This window comes from Lutjanus erythropterus, chromosome 1, assembly GCF_056507025.1.
Source record: "Lutjanus erythropterus isolate fLutEry1 chromosome 1, fLutEry1.hap2, whole genome shotgun sequence".
Taxonomy (NCBI): domain Eukaryota; kingdom Metazoa; phylum Chordata; class Actinopteri; order Lutjaniformes; family Lutjanidae; genus Lutjanus; species Lutjanus erythropterus.
In genome coordinates this window covers 17,054,236-17,071,996 of record NC_139317.1, presented here as the reverse complement: position 1 = coordinate 17,071,996, position 17,761 = coordinate 17,054,236, and positions in this window count along the sequence as shown.

Genomic DNA, 17,761 nt, shown 5'->3' with positions numbered 1-17,761 from the left:
CTTATCTATCATCTTATTTATTATTCTGATAAATGTAGCATCTTACTTCAAAAAGTTTTTTTCTTTTAATTTACTACTTTTATATGCAGTATAGAAATGATGCTACTGAAATAAAACTCAGACACACTGACTTACATGGGATGTGCAATGTGTAATTCAACTTTTTCCCATGATCTAGTGTTAAAAAAGGCAAATAAAAATCACAGTGAATTATAATATCGATGCATAATACTTGGTGAATCGCAATCATATTGAATCAGCATGCAAGCATCATGATAGTGTCCAATCAGGAGCTAAGTGTATCGTCCCTGCTCTTGGATTTACCAATATCCTACAATAACACAAACACAAACTAACTAACAGATGAAGGCAGCAACTCCCATGTTCTGTGAGATAAATTTGCAGATTTTGCCTTTGGAGTTTGGTTGGTACCATTTCATCAGAAAACTTTGCCTTACTGCAAAGTAAAGCAGTGAAAATATATTATACACAAAAATATCATATCACAATATGATATTATGATATCAGAATATCATACACAAAGATATTGATTTTTTTAAGTGGGCCTTTTTTTAAGTGGCTAAAATACGTGTTGTTGCTGACCCTGTCAACAGCGGTACATGGCTTGACTTCCATGCTTTTGCTCCTCTTTGCACCTCCAAAATAGTGGCATGCTGAAATGTACTGATCTTTAATAAGTACCTCAGACAATTAATACTTCGTATCATCCATTTAAAAACAGAATATACACATTTTCATTGTATTAGACATTGTTCTTGCTTACAAAGTTGGAGCAGAGACAGTTCTTGAGGAGGTTGTTCGAGAAATTCCCTACTCTTTTGTGCAGAACTTTCATATAACATTCATTACTTTATCTTGACTAATTCAATGAGTTTTTGTTCAGTAGATGGGAACTTTAAGGTCAAGGGGTCACATTCTTGTCACATTTCATTTGACAGCATGCTAAAATAATCCTGTGTAGAGGAAATACAACACAAGAGAACCAACAAGAAAGCACAGATACATAGTCAATTGTCTTTTCATTTACCTGTTCCTATTCTTGCTCATGCTCTCTATTAACCTCTTTATATACGGTATCATCGATTTGACACTCTCTCTTTATCACTGCGCCTCACTCAGGACAGAATGTCTTTAACATCCTTTTATATAACGCTTTTACATTCTCTCGTTTCTGTCCTTTTCTTGTCCTTTATATCTTTTTATATTCATTACTCCAGCTTTCTATTTCTCATTCCTTTCCACCCTGCTTCCTTCTTTTTTGTTTTTTTTCTTCTTCTCTTCCCTTTAGACTTTAAGGTCATGGTCAGCCATTTATAACCATGTGCTTTAAATGCTGTTTAACCTTATCTCTGCATGCTTTATGGATGCTTCATGACTGATGACATAAAGCCTCAGTACTCGACTCCAGGTGCTGCAACCAGACAACAGCTCTGTTCCTCTCTTCTCTCCCCTCCCTCTCTTTCTTTCTGTCTGTCTGTGTCTCTCATTCTCTCTCTGGACGGCACTTGTCATACGCAGCTCTCACGCATCAACCCCTCTTCTCAGTATACAGGTAGGCGCGCTACAGCCGAGACTCTGACAAATAGAGATAGGGATGGCCGATCACATGATTCAGCTAGCCCACATCCTGTGTGCTCCCTGTCGAAGGACACTGACGTCATGGGTGGAAGCAGAGCTGGTGCAATGACTGTGTCAATGTCACCTTATGTTCTGCTTAGCTGTTAGCATAGAGTGCCGTGCGCTGCTGCTCCTGTCGTTACTGGCCTGGCAGCCTTGAGTGTAGCAAGGTGGAGGCAGTAGAGTGAGTGACAAGTCATCCTAAACTGCCACTTTAAAACCTGCTGTGGCTAATGATGTGTATCTAAAAGTGGCATGTGCGCGCAAGTGTGTTTGTGTGCGTGCGTGCACACGTTGAGTGCTTGTGCACCATTACATCTGTGGGTGTCGATTTTAATGTGTTTTCATTTAGTTTAGCAATAAAGACATTGTCCATTAACCTCCTAATATAAATTTAATCTATTTTAACCCTTTGGTAAAGGTCAAAACACAAGAATAATCTAAATAATGGCCAAATAATGTGTAGCATACATTTCTTTTTCATTTCACAAGCATGCTACATATTTATATATTATATTAGAGCACATGTTCATGCTGAACTGTGTAAAGTTTTGTGTATGTTTAGGGAAAGTTAGTCAGATATTTAAAACTTCTGATTAGAATTGTCATGATATCATATTTTCGCTACACAATTATGTTGGGGAAAAGAATTCACAAGAACAATATTATCACAAAGTCTGTAGAAATTCTGAGAAAAAGATATATTCACAACACAGTCAAATTCAGCTGAACTCGGTTTATTCTGCATATCGGGGAAGGGAGACAAAGTGAAAACAGAGATACAAAAATGATTAAAGAGACTGCAGTATGTCTGGATTATTACACAATATCATTATGTTTATTATTAAACTGATATCAATATTTTACTTCATAAATATCACTATTTTCAAAACCAGTATATTGTGACACTGCTACTTCTGATTGTAAATTAAGGAGTCGAAATATTGGTGTAATTACTCTCAATTCCCAGCCTTGTCTCCTAGAAATTATGTTTAACTAATCTGCAACTGCAAACACATTTTTAGGGAAACCTAATAACAGCTCAAATATGCTTTCGATCAACATAATGAGGAAATGTTGTTCATTAACAAATCGCAGGGATGTTGATGCTAAGTCTATCAGTAAAATGTTAAATGACAATATAGTTTTCCATCAGAATAAGCAGTCTTGAAGGATGTGTGAAAACACTTAAATCTCCCGTCTGTCATTTCTTTTGGGTCTCCGTTCAACCTTGATCTCCCAGTGCAGATCAGGAGTGTTGGTTTGACGGAGTCGTCCAACGGCCTATTCGACTTCACAGGCCTGCTGATCTCCAAGTCTCTGAAGTCCTTTGAGCAAATTAGAACAGATTTTAATATCCCTTAGAGGAATTTTTTTTAAGTATCTCCAAATTTGTCATTTTGCAGAATTGATTTTAAAGAATACACAGTAAAATTAGCAGTGTACATTTAACACTAAAAGAGTCAATTTCAACACTGAGTCTGTGAATATATGGTGTAAAAGTTGCACTGAAGGTAAAAAAAGGTAAATTTCCATGTCAATTTAACTCTAGTTAGAGTTAATATTTTGCACTTTATTACACTTTAAAGTTTTAACTGAGTTTTACTCTATAAAGAAAACGGCACTGTGGGTGTTGCTTGCATTTAACACTAAGTGGTTTTAAGTGTAAATCAGAAATTACTCTCATTTATTAACTCTTTCCAAGTGTTAAACTTACTTCAAGTGTTGATTGAGAAATTACTCTATATAGTGTTCTTATATAAAGTTTTCCTACTGGTGTTCAATAATTTCCCTCTATATATTTACTCCCTGTAAGTGTTTTCTTACCCAACACCTTAAATATAGAATTACAGTAGTAAATTGTGATTTTCTCCTTAACCATCCACATTTAAATACTTTTAATGGTGGAAAACATAACAAACACCACAACATACATATTTTAATAATAATTTATTAAACATAAAACTTTAACCTCATGGTTTTAAGTTTTTAACCAGCAATACCTTCCAGAGGACAAATCTGCAAATCTTCACTATCACTATTATCAGAAACACTGTGACTATCTACATCGTTTCTTACTTCACTCTCAATCTGCTCAGCATGCTTTTTGTTTAGGTGTCGCCTGAAGCCCAAAAAAAACGCCTAAAGCACAACAACATCCTGAACATTTCAGGTGTAGTGATTTTCCAGGGCAGAAACCATGAATCAGTCGCATGTGCCATATAAGCATGTTGGTGCTCACAAAATGAGCCTTGCAAGCAAAACAAATCAACCCCGTAGCTGCAAATAAAACTGAGTGAAATAAAACAAATCACTCACAATATTATGGCATTAAGTAGCACATAATACATGGTGACTACTTCAAACATAAACATCATAAATAACGTTCAAATTACTTGAACTTTGACCTCGTTTGCCGCTGACCTTTCAAAGCGCAACCAATGAGATAGCAGTTGTTTGTGACGATGAGAGGAAACCACAGATGTGTGAAAGTGGCACAAGCAGAGGTGGGACAAAACCGATGGTCAAGTCATAATGGGAACTCCCGACCCGCGGAATATCTCTCGAGGGTGATCATTTTAATGTCGCAATAAAGGAACAACATTCAAAAATATTGCGAGAGCTTCGCAACTCAAGGATTCCCTCCCAGACACGACCGGAGAAACGTGTTTCAGGGTTCCCCAAATTCTATAACATAACATTCAAACCAGATTTTACCGTGTACTGACCGTGGGCTTGAGGTAGACCTGCGGGTAACTGCTCAAGCTTGCCCAGGACAAGTCAAGACAAGTCCCAAACATGCAGCTTCAAGTGACTAACTGTACTTTGGCTAGAACACAAAGAACCTCCACCTTAAAAATATTATCTCTTGCTGTTGAATTTTGCACGAGTTAGTACATATTCGTCAAATATCACATGCACATTTAAGCTAGTCATCCAACTGGTTGTCCTAATCAAAAAATTCGGCACACTATGACAAACAACTCGTATGAAATGTACAGTTAACAAACGTAATTGAGATACTCTAAATGCTGCTTGTATATAAATCAAAAATTGGTAGTTTAATAAGTGATTAGGGGAGACTTACCTCAGTCAGTCGACGACAAGAAAATGGCAGATGTGAGACTCCTGGTCAATTTGAAGCATGAGGAGAAGGTTGGCAGGACTTCCCAGAGTACTTCACTGCTGTCTGGTGTAACTTTGATTTTACACTGTAGCCTCCTGGAGTACTTTTTTACACTGTGTATTTAACAGTGAAATTTTTCACCAACACTGGGCTGCATTTTACTCTAATTATTGTTAATATAACTGTCAATCTAAACTTTATCACTGCATATTTCACTCTGCTGAATTTACTGTGTAGGATTTTCTTGAAATTGTCAGAGGTGGAAGACATATTGGTTTTAGCCAGGCCTCCAAAGTGTGTAATTTCAAAGTTTATACTCTGCTGTGTCAGTCTGACTCGTCAGTGTATGATTCTCCAGAGCTGTTGTGGGAGCGTGATCTGGGGGTAACATTTAGCTCCACCGACCGGACCAAAACCTGCAAGGGGATCTTTCCAAAATTTCTATACATGAGCAAAATTTTTAATTTTTTCACAGGATTTATTATACACCTGTCCGCCTCCAGAAAATGTTCTCCAACGGCTCAAACCTCTGTTTTAAATGTAAAACACGCAAAGGTACATTTTTTCATGTGTTCTGGTCGTGTATGTTTATCCAAGTATTTCGGAAAGAGGTTCACCCTGTAATTCAGAGGTTACCATAGATATAAATAAGAATTTATGAGTGTTTGTGCACGTGTCTATATTAAATTGTAATCTGCAAACATGTGTGTTTTCTAAACGTCTAGCTGCACAGCAAAATGCTAATGGTATTGTAAAGTGTGCAACCTAATTGCACTTCATTGTCAGGGGCACACTCCACATCAAAAAGAGACCAATCTCTTCTCCTGGAAAGCACAGAGAGATGATAGGCAGTGTGTCAGTGTGAGTATTTGCGTGTGTGTGCATGCATGTGAGTGTGTGTGTGTGAGAGAGAGAGAGAAATAGAAATAGAGGGAGGGACTGCACATGCACATGCACATGCACTTTTGTGTGTATGTGGTGGGACTACTAAATAACAGTAGTGAAAAGCCCTCCAGCCACTGTCAAAATTATCTTCTGTAGCAGGTCCCCGTAGCGCTGCTTGGCTCTATCAAGAGCCTGTGGGCTGGACGCACAGTTGTGGCTCTGCTTGCAACTTGGACAAACCGCCAGGCTCAGTCTCATCCACAAACTTACAACATCCTCGCCTCAATACAGACACCATCGATACAAAATAAATAAGTAGATCAGCCATCATGAAGTCAAATTTAACAAATCAGTTATGGCAGCGTGTACGGGCATCTCTCGCTCTGTCTCCTTCTATTTCTACATTGCCATACCCAGTTGCCAGGATACCACTTCTATAATGCACAGTCCTAATTGTTTTGACTGAGTAACAAGCTGTTTAATAAAGGCACCTTGTACAATGTTGTGATTCAAGTCATGCACAAGCTCAGTGGATTAATTTAAGGAGGGGGTGGTTTGTAGCAGAGGGGCTGGTACTGGTGTCAGTGTGTTGTTCTAAGTCAATGCAGTTACACATAAACAGGTACATCAATTATGTTAGGTAGTCAGACCCAACATGAGACTGGAGCACTCCTAATGTACATGCATGCTCTCTGGCTCGCTCCCTCTTCTGTTCAATTTATAGAACCCCAAGGGGATATTAGATGCATTTTAAAGACAACATGGGCTTAAACTGTGAAATTATAAATACAGCGCAGTATATGAAATGATTTGCTTCTGCATGTTACATTTACAATTGTCTTGACCCACCAAAACATACAGATGAGCTGTTGTGAATATAAAAAAGTGTCTATTTCATTAGAATAAAGCCAACAATTTGCTTCTTTTTTGCTTTAAAGGATTATGCTTCTCGTGCAAGAATCGCGTCTCGGCAAGGAGCAACACATGCAGGAGGTGTTGAATGTAGGTGTGTATGTGAAAGTTACCGGTGCCTTCTCTCAGCCGCTGTGCTGACTATGGCATTGAGCCAAAAACAAAATTATGCCAGTGTTAAGCTTTAATACCTCCACGGACCTTGGTGCTGGCTATTTTTGTGGTATCTGCCACCTCAACCCCATTTTCCAATTAACAATACCAGCTCTTTCCAAAACCTTGCAAAAAAAAAAGTTCACAAATGTGCTGAAGTTTTCGGAAAGAAAAATCGATTCCACTATAATTTTGCATAGGATATAAAAGATCTACAAAATATCTGAAAAAAGGCAGCTATAGTAATTCATATGGTAACACTATGTTTAAAGGGGTGAGCATAAAACTGTTACTACAGTGTCATAACTGTAAGTGTCATTCAATTAAATAATTTTTATTGTTAAGTTTGAGATGTCTTTGTTATGACAACTTGACATCAAACTTAAAGAAATTGTTCAGTTTATGTTTTAACATTAAATTTTACTGTCATATGTGGCTGGTTTTGACAGCGGCCGAGACAATTATAAGCATATCATGAATATTTTCCTTGACACCCCTGTACACCCTTCAAATAAAGTGTTACCATTTCTGTTTTTTTAAATGTATGAAGAATCAAATAAAGGGATCTGAAATGTAAAAAAGATAAAAGATTTAGATGTTAGGATTCACATTTATGTTATTAATTTATCACTTTAGCTCTATTTTTTATATTTATTTTTTAAATTATTTTATAACCCAGGGATCATAACATACCATTGATTTACAGTAGTGTCATCATCTGTTTCATTCCTTTAGATGTATTGAATTAAGCCCAATTTAGATTAGACTCAAGAGTCAACCTGCCCACACACATTTAACAACACAACATTATTCACCAGACAACAAATCGCCCATTTTATGTTTTGCTCTTTCTAATTTCACTGATTTTATTTACTTTATTTTTTGTATTTGACAATCTGTTGTTGCCATCCTTGCAAAAATCATTTTGCCAAAATATCTTAAATGAGTACAGCTTTAGCTTTTTCTATTCTTTTAGCTTGAACTAAATAGTAACCACATGTTGCTCATAATAATATTATTTTCTTACTTATATTATGGCAAGCTTACAGAAATGGGAGCTCTGTGTGAGCTGTTAAATGCTACAAATATACTAAAAATACAAATAAAGTATAAATTAAAAAAAGTATTTACAAAGAAATGCATATAGCCACACAAACCAAATGATGTAGGATAATAGTGTGTCATCTTGTCATAATGAGAGATGTTAGATGGGCGGTTTTAGCAGTTTAAATAGACCGCCAGATTGGAAGGGCGCATTTGGTGTGTACTACAGAGTGTGAGGCGTGTACAGGTGATCGCGGTGCAGCTCGAGCTGACTGACTGAACCAGCTCACGGGCGTAAGGGTCTGTCCTGGTGGAAACAGTCTGTTCTCAGTTCCAGGATGACAACAGCGCCCCCATTCAAAGGGAAGAAACAGTCGCTGAATGGTTTGATAAGCATGAAAATGATACAAGTAAATTGAACACGTTTCAGTCTAGATTTTGGACTGATGCGTTAGACAGCAACCTCAACCACCATCATCAAAACACCAAATGAGGGAACATATCTTGGAAGAAAGGTGTTCCATCCAGTGCAGTTGTAGAGACTTGTAGAAATAATGCCAAGGTACACCGACGCTCTTCTGATAGCATGTGAAGGCCAAACACATCACTACACACATTACTAAACACAGTATGTTGTTTTTTTCTTTTAATTTGTCACCTTTTTGTATATAATTACTGACGACAACTCACCTACCAGCAATTAACTGTGTCAAGTTGCAAGAGCTGTCATTGTCTTAAAACAAGATATTGTCATATTTTAAGGGATCATTAATTTGATGCAGTTGAAATTATATTAAGGCCTACAAGCCTTTGGAGATGTAACATGTTTGTGTCAATAGATAAGAATGTGATTTCAGTCAGATAAGCAGGTCAAAGAGCCACTTTACTTATAAATGAATAAACATGCAGCACACTAGTGTGGTTGAGTGAAAACAGTTTCCATATATGAATTAACAGGCTAAATAATTTCAAGCCTTGAACAGCTGAACCTATTCATAATTTCTTCGTGCTCAGTCTTGCCCTGTGTTTCTTTAGCATGAAGCTACATTAACCTTAGCTAAACACAGCCATCCATACAGTGTTCAGCAACTATGAGTTCCAAGATATATCAAGCAACAAGAGCAAATTAGTAATAAAGAGTCTGTCTGATTACATTTAAAGTAACTGCACAATTTTCCACAAATCATAATATATATTAACGGTTTAAAGCTAACAGTAACAACAACATTAACCACTAAACCAGACTCACATAAAGCCACCATGCTGTGCACTGGAGGCGAATAAGCTGATTAATGAGAGCCAATTAAATATGAATCACCCATATAGCTAAACTTTACTTTCAGGAAAACATTGACCCTCATATACAGAAAGCAAATGGCAGTAGATTAGCAGAGGAGTGCTACTTCACAAATACAGTGTTAAATGGCATGTGAATTATCATGAAACAGTTTGAGAGCCACTGCATTAATTAATGCGGATAACTAAAGTATTTCAATCATCATGATTTCTGAATTATTAATGATGTTCATGCCTTTTTCATTTGTGAGTCGGCAGTTAAAGTGACAAAAGAGCAAAAAAAACTGACTGGACACAGGGGTGCTCATGCAAGTGTTGTAATTATGGTTCAGTAAGAATTACTTTGTCATGTCTGTGGCCCTTCAAATAAAAAAAGCCTTTTTGTACTGTCTATTTAGGCATTGTGTATTTGGAAAAAATACATTATTTCAGTTATGAATTATTTAATTCGGATAATAAAATTTGTATGTATGCTTGTATCCATAAGCAACAAATGTTTCCATGTGATTTCAGAATTATACCACAGGTCACCATTTTATTAAAGAGTCACAAACATTGTGACCTCATTGAGAAGTAATCCTTAAGTCAAAAGGCTTTGGGTGTGATTCCCATGTATTTCTGACAACAACAATCCTCTGTCAACTGCAACCATATAACTCGAGCCCCTACGCATTAAAGGACACACAGTATGTTAGCATATTATAAAATAAGTTTAAGTTGGCCAGCTAACTTATGATATTATAAAGTTTAACAGCACTAAAACATGGAAATTACTACGATCACAATGTTGCTTACCTCTCCTATGGAGTACAACAGCCAAGTGGTAAAGGCAGGAGAAACCCCTTTACAGGAGAGTGAATGTAGGGGTACACAAGCCACATATTGACTGTGGAAGCCAAAACATGTCCGATTATTTACACAGATTTTGTGCAATTATATTACTACATATTACAAATCTAAATTTGACTCTGTTACACATATTACTACTGCATAATTTACATTTTTACACTTAAACACATGGAAATCATTAAATACTGTGAAATCATAATGATTGAAATAACTTAGTTGTTGCATTAATTAATTTATTGTTCTTGCATTAGGTCATGCATGAGATACTATTATTTATTGTACATCCCTGATAGTTCATGAAGTACTATGTATTCATGCTTTTTCATGCATGATAATTCATATACCGTCACTGTCAGGTGTAGCCAATGTGGGTATGGAAAGCAGTCTTAATTGCTAAGTAAATCACTCTTTGCTTGAGCAACTTGAGCCATAATGTGTACATGTTCCTATTTGCAATTGATTCTACACATCTCTGTAAAGAGAAATACACATTATTTACAAATTTAACCACAGCAATACAGAAAGTCCACCACATTTCTTCACGGCCATTTCATTCCATCATTTTCTTTGTTTTCACTGCAGCAGTTACACATAAGAAGCCCTCATAAATGAGTTTGTGAAAGTCAGAATTCTGTACAAAGCATGGCCTTGCTGGGCATTTACATGAATAGATATGCACTGTGTGAAATGTTTGACTCAATGCAGGGAACAAAGTAGTCTTAAACAGCTCTGGCTAATGGCGCTGTGTGCCGTGGGCGACCTATGGACAGAGAGATTTGAAGTATAGTGTTGTGACAATGAAAAAATAACTTCCTGTTTATATTTGTCAGTCAGTTTGAGCATGGGGAGGCAAGTGTGAGTGATGCATGCAAATGACCAGGATGCCTGTGCCTGGCTCCAGGGGGGGATGCTAATGTGAGTGCCGGGCTTTCTTTGGAATGCAACTCGCAAAGACGCGAGCGGAGCGCTCACAAACATGAACTTATACCTGATGAGGTGAGCACTGTCATTCAAATGCATCCGAACCAATCAGCATGTGACAGGATTACCGACTTTGCCCTTGCAAAGTCAGGGCCTCTGTGTCGAAGGCAGCTTCAAGAAAAAAATCAAAAAACAAAACACAATTTTCTCAGTTGTCATCCGACCCTGAAAAATGACTCATATGTATTCATTATATGTTTGCATAAACGTAGCTTTCTTTCAGCGAGGCCCCGAATCATATTGTCTTAAAACCTTTTTGCATTGCAGTTTGCATCAATGGGTTGCATGATTTAGATGCCGGCTGAATATTTTGTCGACTGCATTCCTTCAGTCTAAAAGCAAAAAACTTCAATGAGCGGTGTGTGTTTTGAATTAGAAATACCTGACATAGCTCAGTAAACATGGTTTGCAGTTATAGTATGTAAATAGCTGCAATATTACAACATTTTGTTGAATCACATTACTTGCTTGATTAACCAAATATTCATAAATAGGTCTGTCATTTTATCAATTCCACATTTTACAAACCTCTTTTTTCAAAAGTGAAATTATAAAGATGACTTACAACTCCAATTCCAAAAAAGTTGGGACACTGTGTGGAAAGTAAAAACAGAATGCAGTGATTTGCAAATACTTTTTGATTGTATTCAATTACAATACAAAGACAATATATTTAATGTTCAAACTGATAAACTTCATTGTGTTTCGTAAATACACAATCATTCTGAATTTCAAAAAAGTTGGGACAGGGACAACAAAAGACTGGGAAAGCTGTGCGGTGTGTTCAGAAAACACCTGTTTGGAAGATTAGACAGGTAAACAGGTTAATTGGTAACAGGTGACAGCAGCATTATTGGGTATTAAAGGGGCATCCTTGAAAGGCTCAGCCATTCATAAGCATGTATGGGGTGAGGTTCATCCTTTTGTAAACTCTGTGTGGGCAAATAGTCCAGAAGTTTATATATTTCATCATCTACAATCCATAATATCAGTAAAAGATTCATAGAATTCAGAGAAAATTTGCACGAAGGAGAAATCCCAAGAGCCAACATTGAATGCCTGTGACCTTTGACCCCTCAGGAGACACTGCAGTAAAAACCCATGTGTCACAGCAGTTTTTCCTTGTCCTCTGTTTCCCTGTTGCCTCTGTGTGTCTGTGCTGTGGGCGTGGCAACTCCCTCACTCTCCTGGATTCCTGATCACATTCATTCATCTCACCTGCTCCCTGCTGCTCACCTGTGATCCATCCAGTAATCAACACTGCAGTATTTAACAGCGGCTCTCCTCTCCAGTCCTTGCCAGATTGTTGTGTCATGTACTGTGGTACAGTCAAGCTCCAGGCCAGTCACCTTATTTATGATAGTGAAGATTTTGTGGATACTTGCCCTGTTTTTCCGCTGCCTTAGGATCACTGCCTACCTGCCCGCCCGCCTGCCCATCTTTTTGCCACGCTTTCAGACAGCCAAACCCCTCCAACCTTGTCTGCTCTCCTGCCATCAGCCACTCCCTTCAGCCACCTTCCCCTGGAATTTCCCCCCTGCAGCCACACTCTCATTTTGCAATAAACCCCTTTTTGTCACTCTGCTTTTTGAGTCTGTGTTCTGCATTTGGGTTCTCCTAATGGATTGCAACAACATGATTGTATAAGGATACTAAATGGGCTTGGGGAACACTTTGGAAAGCCATTGTTGATGTCCCTGCTAACAGTCTGTCTGTGTAGTAAAAGAGTTTGGGTGCTGCTCTGGCCTCCCTGCAGTCGAGACAGGTGTTCCATAGACAATGTGTGGTGCCTTTTATAATGCACAAAATACAACAATGAGACCTTAGACAGCTGGGTAATTATAATCATACATCAAGCAAGAATGAGGAAGAACGTTACTTTTAGAACTTCAACAATTGGTGTCCTCGGTTCCTTAATGCTTACTGAGTGTTGTTAAAAGAGAGGATAATATATCACAGTGGTAAACCTGGACCTTTCACCACTTTTTTGGAACGGGCTGCATGCATCTGTGCTGTATTCCATTGAATCGAAAAGGATTTGTGAATCATTGCATTCTGTTTTTATATACACAGCATCCCAGCTTTTTTTGGAACTGAGGTTGTACATGTTAAAAAGACTAGTGCAATTTTTTTTTTTTTTTTTTTTTTTTTTTACGTTCTTTGGTGTTGTGACTTAATGTTTTACTATTTGATGCGCTCGGGGATGAAATTTTTGTGCTTCAATTTTCAGTATCATTTCTTTCAAATGAAATGTCGTGAAAATGTAGCAGACACAGTGTTGAGAAACACCTCTCCACCCACAGTGAGTCATATTACATGTGTGACTGTACTGCAAGCTGCTAGTCAGACATGACAATGCTTTTACTTTTCAAATCAAATCCTATTTTTCTAGCTTTTGGTCTAAAGATTCAATGTTGGACTGAGACCAAGCTAAAATGATTTTTGATTTTGTTTATTGACTATTAAAGATAATTATAACACTTGAGGATTGAGTTTTCTGCCACAACCCGCAGCTGGTGTAAATCAATGTTGGTAAATTTCCATAAAACTTACTCTGAATGGGCATTTATGAGCATATCACAATAGCAATAAAACAAAGGTGTAAATGATGAAATCTCTGTTTTGTCTGCTTGCAAGTTTATGTTATGGTACGGTATCTGTGGTTCCAGACTAATGCAGATGGTACAAATTGCCATTGTGTGGAAGAGGGGTGACAAATACAGTAAGAGGGCTCCATCCACATCTCACCATATACCACAGTCTAAAGTCATGTTTCCACCCAAATTTAGCAAAAAGTTTTAGCAACGCAACATGATGATATTATGAAGAGAGTGCCAGTCGACCACAAACTAACAAAAATGCCACGTGTGACATCCTTCATGAACACCGTGAGTCTGTTTCCATTTCTTACTCCTTTTCGATCAGTATACCAACTTTTTCCACCTCAGCCAGGCACAAACTTTTTTTCATTTATTTCATTTCACTCAGGCATTTGCTCACTCAGATATCTATATAAATAAGATGTTCATAAAGCATAGCCGATCGTCACTAGATAAATGGGCTTATAAATCATCTGCTTTTCATATCCATATTTGCATTGCACTTTGAATTGCCTTGTGTCTGAATGGTGCTGTATAAATAAATTTGCCTTGCCTTAATTGCTGGACCTCTACAGGCTGTGGATTATGATCTGAGGAGACTGGGGTTAAGTTAACACTTGTTTTTTTTTAAATTTACATACGTTATGTTACGTGCGTCATCTCCATTACTTGACATTGCTAATATACTTGTTTTAACACAGACCACAGTCTCTTCCAGTATGCCCCGCTGTTTATACTCGCCACCGGTCATGTGTGTCATTTTGGGAGTCGCTGGCAATCACAATTCGTTCATATGAGGTCGTGTGTGTTGCAAAATCAGGTGTGCTCTAAGATCTCTCAATGCAGTTCTAAAAAAAGCTGCTACACCACTGCAGAAGCTGGTGGTGACCCACTGTGCTCCATTGATGCCGCATTTTTTTTTTTTTTTTTTTTTTTTTTTTTTACTCCAGTAGTGAACAAGTAGTTAATCCATGGAGATGGTAGGCCACAATAACTACTTCATTACATCAATTTCTACTGATGCTACTATTCACTTACATGCTTGTGTGACCTCAAATCATGATTTTCTGTTTGTTTGTTATTTTTAAGTCTCTGACTTTAATTGGCTTAAGAATCAATACTAGAAAATTCCCAATAACAATCTTTTTTCATCTTTTTATTATTATTTTTCTTCTTTGCCGGATTTTGTCTGAAAAACAGCACAAACGGCAGAGCAGCCACATTTCCTCACCATGCTCTTTATTACTGGAGAAATATTCTGAGTTTCCCCAGCCACAGGACAACCTTGTTTACTCTAAACTACAGTCCTTTTTCAGCAGGTAACACAGAAACAATGTGAGGTAACACAACACCAGGATGAAAGTCAGCTTGAAACAAACCTCTCCTTTGACAGAATCTGGATATTTTGTGGTGAAAGCTTACAAAAAAACAAAAGTGATGCTTTCTTGATTCATTGTATGTGTTCCATTTCCTGAAACAATGTCCAGACAGGCTTACCCAACATGAGCACCAGCAATATTGTCAGAATGATGGATAACTTGTGAAGAAATTCTCAATAAGTCTTCTATTGACTTTATTCTATTCTGAAAATCTCATGGGAGTTTATTTTACGTGTCAACCCACACTTTGATAAAACTGGATTCTGTGAAGCAAGTCAATTTCATTTTCTGGTCGGATAATAGATTAAACCAAAGTTGTCACAAGTACAAGAAAACAACTCAAGAACCCACACGGACACAAAACTCGGTAACACCAGTAATTCTTTTTAAAAGCAAAGGTAATCCAATAATGGCCTAGGTGGGTTAAGAGGCCATCTTTGCAGCAGAGCTCCTCTGCTTTTTGCTGATAGAGAGACAGCGAGACAAGGATTACTGCCATCCAAACACCTGGCCTCTCACTGTGAGAAGAGAAGCTATAAATCAGTTGAGGTCTCCATTTAGCCTGCTCTCTTGTTTTCATCCCTGTCATATACACCCATTCAGTTTAGATTGGTGTATTGAGTTTGCACTTGTATTGAACGTGTTAAGTATGGACTGGAACTGCAGAGCGTGTGTGTCTGTGTGTTCCAGTTTCTTCTGTTGTGGAGCCGCTACATGCTCAAAAACTGTGGTGCATAATAAATATTTACACACCATAAACACAGACATTAGAGTTAAGGTTTTTAGGAAACCCTTCACAGAGATGTCTTCACGGATCTATAGTCAATAATCAGTGAACAGGAATCACCAAGTACAAAATGCCTGGGTTTGAAAATGAGTTGAAGAATATAAATTGTCAAGTTTATCATTAAAATGAATACACGCCTGTAAGTGTAATCCAGAAGTTCACATGCGCAGTGGTTGAAAATCCCGCTGTGTCGCTTGTAGCCAATCAGAGTGGCCCCTGTGTTACATACACATATGACAACTCAAATCATCAAATTTTAAGGGGCATCTCCAATAAAAGGAAAGATCCACAAGAATAAGTTATTTTTTTCCAGAAATGTAGGATGGTATAGATCATTTTCATTAGAATTGCATCATGGCAGCTAATTATTTGTGACATCATCACTTCAAAATTGTAAAATGGGCATACCGCAAGCATCAATATTTGTCCCATTGCTCTTCTGTGTATATGTAATTGAATTACCTGAGAGCTGTTAAGGGACTGCGAGTCAAACGTATGCAGATGACACAATCATTTATATAACAGCAGCTTTGCCTCATCAGGCTGCAGAGCCGTTACCAGCTGGTCAGCGTTTCCCAGCAGAACTGCTTTACACTGAATCATACCAAAACAGACTCACTGTGCTTTTCATCAAAGAGAAAAGTGCTGGATAGATTTATAATCCATATTGACCAAAGTGAAAGTGAGGAAGTGTGAAATATCCGGGTGTCAAAACAAATTTAACCTGTTTTTGGTGGATAAGACCATGAGGCTGATGAATGGCAACATTTCAGAACAGTCATCTTTGTCAGTAAAAGGCCTGTAATCATCATAAACACATGAACATCTGTTTTTAAATCACAATCAGAACTTAAAGTTTTCACTGCACAAGTAAAACAGTAGATTTAACAACGACTAGGATGTGAATACTGAACAACTTTTGATTAGATTATTGGATTCACTTGCCAAATCTGATTTCATACTGGTATTCCTGACTTAAAGTTATATATAACCATTATCGCACCTTCATGTATTATATATATATATATATATATATATATATATATATATATATATATATATATATATATATATATATATATATATATATATGCATGTTCTTTTACTTTTTACCTTTCATCGACTGTCATCAAATGTTTTGCATCGACTGTCTGCATGTAACAGTGTTTATTTGTAACATCCCTGTTGCATGAACAAAAAAAAAAAGAAATATGGAAATAAATAAAACAACAAATAAGCAGCAAAAGAGTGTGGCTAAAATCTTCACACAAAGGACCCAAAAGGCCTTTTGGCAACTGGCAGACTGCCGGTTTGAGTCTTGGAGTTACAGTTCAAATGTCTGGAATCGCCTGCTGCAAAACCTTGATTTGGTAGAACTACTCCATATTTTTGAATGGTCTTTCATGCTTTTAAGTATTTTAAGTCTTTTAATTGTAATGAATACAGTTGAAGGGATTGTTGGCAAGTTTCTAAAAAAAAAAAAAATAGCCAAAGAACTCAAACAGAAAATCCTCTTTACCTTGGGTAAACGAGTCCATTCGAAAACTAATGGAACAATGGGATCTGGCTATACAAACTGTAATGACAAGCTGCTTAAAGGACCAGTGTGTAATAATTACAGGAATTTATGTACATAAATGAGATATTATATTAGTATGTTGTTATTTATTATTATTATTATTATTATTATTATTATTATTATTATCATTATGAATCAACGTAAACTCATAATCTATATGTTCCCGTTACTTTAGAAATAGCCATTTATAGTTACATACTGTCGGGTCGACTTACGGAGATCATCATCCTGTGCCGTCTACGGCAGCGCAGAGCGGACAAACTGCACTAACTGGGAAGCCCACGGCAACCTTACGTAGACGCCGCAGCGTAAACACGGAAGTAGACGGGGAGGATAGACGCGGGTGATTGCTGGCAGACCATTTAGCGTTGTGAACCTTGACTGGCACAGTTTTGACAAATGGAGGATCATACATACACTGTACCAGAACAAAAAGCAGCGGACAGTGAATCCCCGTCATCCAAGAAGCGGAGACGCAAAGAAAGTAAACGCAAGCATGACAGGAAACGGCAAAAACACGAATCAACATCG